This window comes from Neophocaena asiaeorientalis, unplaced genomic scaffold (assembly GCF_003031525.2).
Source record: "Neophocaena asiaeorientalis asiaeorientalis breed wild unplaced genomic scaffold, Neophocaena_asiaeorientalis_V1.1 scaffold7, whole genome shotgun sequence".
NCBI lineage: Eukaryota > Metazoa > Chordata > Mammalia > Artiodactyla > Phocoenidae > Neophocaena > Neophocaena asiaeorientalis.
This window is the reverse complement of record NW_020185337.1, coordinates 21,051,573-21,058,349: the sequence shown is the minus strand read 5'-3', so window position 1 is coordinate 21,058,349 and position 6,777 is coordinate 21,051,573.

Here is a 6,777-nt window from a genome sequence, read left to right as displayed (position 1 = left end):
GCTCCGCGGCATGTGGGATCCTCCCGGACCGGGGCACGAACCCGCGTCCCCTGCATCGGCAGGTGGACTCTCAACCACTGCGCCATCAGGGAAGCCCTAAATGAATCACTTTAAAGTGAGCAATTCAGTGGCATTTGGTGCATTCTTAATGTTGTGCAACATTTATCACTATCTAATTCTAATTTGGAGTTATAACCAAATACTGCTTTGGCTACTGGGAGCTCTTTGAGTTGGCGTCTGTGCCCCTTTGACATACCCTCATCAATGTCTGTAATTTTTTTTCCAGTTCTACTTTTAACTGACATTTGAGTTGTTCTCAATCATTATGATGATGAATAGTGCTGCTAAGGACATTTTTGAATATTTCCTGTGTAGGAGTTCATCTAGAAAATTCATTTAAAATAAGAATTTCTGTATCATAGGGTATATGATAATGCCAGATATTTTCCGCATTTGGTAGCACTGATTTATACTCCCACCAACAGCATAGAAGGTGTTCCACTGAGTCACGTTCTCTGCATTTCTTGATACTAACTAATTTCAAGTTTTGCAAATCTAGTAGCTGTAAATTATATTACATTTCATTTCTCTATTATTAATGAGGTTGAATACATTTTCAAATGCTCACTTATAATTCATGTTTTCTTCCTGTGGAAGGCTTGTTCACATATTTTGTTCTTTTTCCCATTTGATTTTGTGTTTTTAATTGATATATATGAATTATTTGGCAGTTGTATATATCATAAATATTTTATGTATTTGTCTTGTCACTTTTTTTTTTTTTTGCGGTACGTGGGCTTCTCACTGTTGTGGCCTCTCCCGTTGCGGAGCACAGGCTCCGGACGCGCAGGCTCAGCGGCCATGGCTCACGGGCCCAGCCGCTCCGCGGCATGTGGGATCCTCCCGGACCGGGGCACGAACCCGTGTCCCCTGCATCGGCAGGCGGACTCTCAACCACTGCGCCACCAGGGAAGCCCTGTCTTGTCCCTTTTTATCGTGTCTTTAATAAGGAATTAAGTTCTTAGTGTCAACATAGTAATTTTATCTTTTGTTGCTCTGATTTCTAAAATTATGACGATTTTTCTCTCAGTATCATTCCCTAAAGTTTTGAGATCTTGATTCTACATTTAAGTCTTACTCTTTCAGAAATGTAACTTGAATCTATAAAGTGAAATAGAAATAATGATTTTATTTACTGCTATTGAGTAGCGCTGATATGAACATTTTGTACATCTCTGTGCAGGAGTTTATCAGAAAATACATCTAGGAAGAAATTTCTGTGTCATAGGATAAGTGATAATGCCAAATATTTTACTGAATAGGCTTTTCTTTCTCCCAGTGATCTGCAAACACAATCCCTATTATATATAATGTATAGGTTTAAGTTCTCAATTTTCTTTTATTTTTATTTACCTATCTTTAGGCCAGCCCCCTCACTGTCTTATTACTAAGTAGACTGCTCTATTTCTCTTCTACAAGGTTGTCTTTTATAACTGACTCTTTGCTCTTTACATAAATTTTAGAATGTATTTGTCAAGTTCCCCCAAAACCATGCTGAAATGATGTTGTGAATTGAAATGAACCTATAGATCAGTATGAAAAGAATACATATCTGTATGATACGGAGCTTTCCTGTTCATGGATATGATTTACCTTTCCATCTACTTAGTTCTCTCTTTATGGTTTATCAATTAAGTTTTAATTTTTTTATATTTATCTTTTATTGAAATATAGTTTATGTATAATTCTATAATAGTTTCAGATGTAATATATAGTGATTTGACATTTTCATGTATTATAAAATGATCAAAAGATAAGTCTATTAACAATGTCTCCATACAAAGCTCTTACAATACTGTTGACCATAGTCCTTATGCTGTATATTACATCTCCATGGCCTATTTATTTTATAACTGGAGGTTTGTACCTCTTAACCATTCTCCTATTGTGTGACCCCCACCCTACCCTCCTCCCCGCTGGAAACAGCCTGTTTGTTCTCTGTATCTGTGAGTCTGTTTTCATTTTGTTTTCTTTGTTTATTTTGTTTTCTAGATACCACATATAAATGAGATCGTACAGGATTTGTCTCTCTCTAGCTGACTTATTTTTGTCTTGTTCCTGATCTTATAGGAAATGCTTTCAGCCTTTCACTGTTGAGTATGATGTTGGCTATGGGTCTGTAAATAGGCCTTTATTATGTTGAGGTATGTTCCCTCTATACCCACTTTGTTGAGATTCTTTGTCATAAATCGATGTTGAATTTTGTCAAAAGCTTTTTCTGCATCTTTTGAGATTATCGTATGTTTTCTATATTTCAGTATGTTAATAGGATGTATTACTTTGATTGATTTACAGATATTGAACAATTTTTGTGCCCCTGGGATAAATCCCTTTTGATCATGATGTATAATCCCTTAATGTATTATTGAATTTGGCTGGATAATATTTTGTTGAGGATTTTTGCATCTATGTACATCAAGGATATTGGCCTGTAGTGTGTGTGTGTGTGTGTGTGTGTGTGTGTGTGACATCTTTGTCTGGTTTTGGTATCAGGATAATGCTGGCCTGGTAGAATGAGTTTGGAAGCATTCCTTCCTCTTCAATTTTTTGGGATAGTTTGAGAAGAATAGGTCTTAACTCTTCTTTAAATGTTTGGTAGATGCTGTCTTGTCCTAGACTTTTGTTTGTTGGAAGTCTTTTTGATTACTGATCTAATTTCATTACTGGTTATCAGTCTGTTCATATCTTGGATTTCATCCTGATTCACTTTTGGGAAATGGTATGTTTCTAGAAATTTACCCATTTCTTCTTGTTTGTCCATTTTATTGGTGTGTAATTGCTTGTAGTAATTCTTATGATGATCTGTATTTCTGTGGCATCAGTAGTAACTTCTTTTATTTATGAATTTATATATTTGGTCCGTCTTTCTTTTTTCCTTTTTTATCTATGTGTTTATCTTTTCAAAGAACCAACTCTTAGTTTCATTAATCTTATCTATTGTTTTTTTGTTTGTTTTTTTTTTTTTTTGTACGCGGGCCTCTCACTGTTGTGGCCTCTCCTGTTGCGGAGCACAGGCTCCGGACGCGCAGGCTCAGCGGCCATGGCGCACGGGCCCAGCCGCTCTGCGGCATGTGGGATCTTCCCTGACTGGGGCACGAACCCGTGTCCCCTGCATTGGCAGGCGGACTCTCAACCACTGCGCCACCAGGGAAGCCCCTATTGTTTTTTAAAGTCTCTATTTTATTAATTTTTGTTCTATCTTTATTATTTCTTTCCTTCTACTAACCTTGGATTTTGTTCTTTTTTTAGTTCCTTTAGGTTTAAAGTTAGGTTATTTATTTGAGATTTGTCTTGTTTTCCTAGGTAAGCATTTATTACTATAAACTTCCCCTTTAGAACTGTTTTTGCTGCATCCCATGGGTTTTGAATATTTGTTTATTTATGTCTTACTTCTGTCTGTGTTGGGTCTTAGTTGCAGCATGCGGGATCTTCATTGTGGCATGTGGGATCCTGCACTGTGGTGCACAGGCTCTTCATTGTGGTGCGTGGGCTTCCCTCTAGTTGTGGCACCTGGGCTCAGTAGTTGTGGCACGTGGGCTCCAGAGTGTGTGGGCTCTGTAGTTGAGGCATGCAGGCTCTCTAGTTGTGGCCCACGTGCTGAGTAGTTGTGGTCTGCAGGCTTAGTTTCCTCATGGCATGTGGTATCTTAGTTCCCCAACCAGGGATCGAACCTGCATTCCCTGGATTGGAAGGCAGACTCTTAACCACTGAACCACCAGGAAAGTCCCTCCCGTGGATTTTAGATTGTTGTGTTCCCATTTTTATTTGTCTCGAGGTTTTTTTTTAATTTCCTCTTTGATTTCTTCAGTGACCCATTAGTTGTTTGGTAGAATATTTGTTCAGCCTCCAAGTGTTCTGTTTTTTGCAGTTTTTTTCTTGAAATTAAAACAGTTCATAATGTTTTAATCAAAAATGATGCTTGATATGATTTCAATCTTCTTAAATTAATTGAAAATTGTTTTGTGGCCTAACATATTATCTATCCTGGAAATTTTTCCCTGTGCACTTGAAAAAAAATTGTGTATTCTGCTGCTTTTGGATGGAATGTGATAGGTAGATAGATAATAGATAGATATAGATATATAGATATAGATGCAGCTGACCTAATGTGTAATTTAAAGCCAGTGCTTCCTTATTAATTTTCTCTTTAGAGGATCTGTCCATTGATGTAAGTGCAATGGGTTAAAGTCCCCTACTATGAGAGTGGTACTGTCAATTTCTCCCTTCATGTTTGTTAACATTTACTTTATGTATTTAGGTCCTCCAGTGTTTGATGCATAGATATTTACAGTTGTTACATCTTCTTGTTGGATTGATCCCTTTATCATGAGGTGATATCCTTTTGTCTCTTGTTACAGTTTTAAACTCAATTTTGTCTGATATGAGTATAGCTACCCCAGCTTTCTTTTTGTTTCCATTTGTATGTAATACCTTTTCCATCCCCTCATTTTCAATCAGTGTTTCTTTAGATCTGAAATGAGTCTCTTTTAGGCAGCATATACATGGGTCTTATTTTTTTATGCATTCAGCCCCTCTATGTCTTTTAATTGGAGTATTTAGTCCAGCTACATTTAAAGTAATTATTGATAGGTATGTACCTACTGCCATTTTGTTGATTGCTTTCTCTTTGTAGTTCTTTTTTGTTCCTTCTTTCTTCTTTTGTGGTAGCAAATGATTTAGATATATGTAAGTGAAGTAAGAGTTTAAAAATAAACTTTTTTAGTAGCAATTATATTTTCTGGTATGTGTACTTAAAAATAGCTCCAAAATCTTCTTGGTAACATGTAACTTTAGAGTTTTGCTATTTGCTATGTTATTTCCAGATAAGGCAAAATAGTGAAACATATATTATAGAAGGTAGGTTTATCTACTTTTGCCTTCCTATTGCCGAAATATTAAATTTGGGTCTCTTAGTAAACATGTTTTGTGTCATCTTTAAAGGCTATGCTGTGAAGAAGCACACATTTCTAGAAATTATAAAATATATTCATAAATTTGTAAATCTAAAAAATTGCTTGTATGACATATTTCATCTTTACTTAGTTCTTAGTTTTCACTAGAAATTAAGGTTTCTAGGGGCTAATATTTGTAATTAATATGCATAATTAAAACTACTAGCACTAATAATGGAAACAATTCTCTGTGGAAGAGGAGTAGGATGTGTTTTTTGGCTAAAAAAGGTATGAGGTATAAAGATGCATTCACGTTAAGGAAAATGAGAGTAATTTTATCTAAAATAAAACTTTTGGTTATTTCAGAATGGGAAGAAAAAAGTGAAGGACGATCTACAGACATAGAAAGTTAAGAAGAGGGAGAAAATGAGAGAGAAGAAATCTTGTGTAATCAAGTTGCCTAAAATTGAATTGTTACTGTGAGGATTTTAAGAATGAGCTTTAATATTAATAGTATAGTGATATAAAACTAGAACTTTATTTTCTTTCATTGGCTAAAAGGTTAAAGGCTTCTTGGACTATTGGTCTACTCTTGATAATAAGAGATTATGAAAGGTTTTTCTTTACCTTTTAAATAATCTGCCTAGAAAACAAGGATTCTATATTTTGCCAAAATAATTTCCTGAATTTCTCAGATCTTTGATTACTTAAACCCTCAACATTAAAAGAGGTAAGTTTTCTCATAACTATGTAACCTTTTGAAATTTCTGACATCAAAATTGAAACTCACACCAAAAGAACAAAACCTGAGTATCAGAGAAGTGCCCTGTCTGACTGCAAAGGCAGCAACAAAAGGAATCTAAAAAGATTGCTGTACATGTAGATTGAGTCCATGCTGCTTGTGCAAAAAATAACCCCTTATTGCCATACAACATGGCAACAGTCTACTCCTAAATCAGAGAAATTAAGATGGGTAAATAATTGCTGTTAATTAAACACACAGTCAGAGCTATGGGAAACCCAAGACAGCTGTTCAATTCTTCCTGGCCCCCTAGCAAACTCAGTTTTTGCATTTCTTCACCCACCATAGTGCATTTAAGATGACTCAAATTGTAAATATACACTGGTGGAAAGACTTCTTTAAAAAATGGTTTACCACCAATGTCTAACCTTTCAGGTCCGTAATTCTGGAAAAACTATTTTCGTCCCCAGAGGCCTCAGATGTCCTCCCTCTGGACCATTTGAGTACCTGCAGCTGGACTTCAAGCAAGTGTCATTTAGTATGGGTTATCAATATGTTCGTGTTATTGTGTGTATATTTTCCAGATAGGATGAAATCTTCCCAGGCTGCAGGGCTGATGCCTTCACAGTTGCAAATTAACTATTAGAAAATGTGTTTCCCATTTGAGGTTTACCTTACACAATTTCCAATGTTGAAAGCACCCACTTCACTGGACAAATCATATGAGCTTTAATGGCAACCTTGTAAACTTCTTGGAATTATCATTGCCCTTATCACATTCAATCATCAGGCAAGGTCAAGAGAACTAATGAAAAAAACTGGATTCAAGCAGAACAAGAATTAGTAACATGAGACTGAATTAACTAACAAGGATAATTATCATTTTTATGATTTTGTGTTTAAAATATAGCTATTCTTTAATATTTTTCAGATTTAAAGAAATCTTTTGTCTTAAGTTATCACCAATTTGGTAAAATATACCTTTATGAACAAACATGAAACATTTAATTTCTCTCCCTACCTGATTCCTCCAGCATTTGGAAACTCTCAGTGAGTATTCTTATGACTATTTATTTATATATA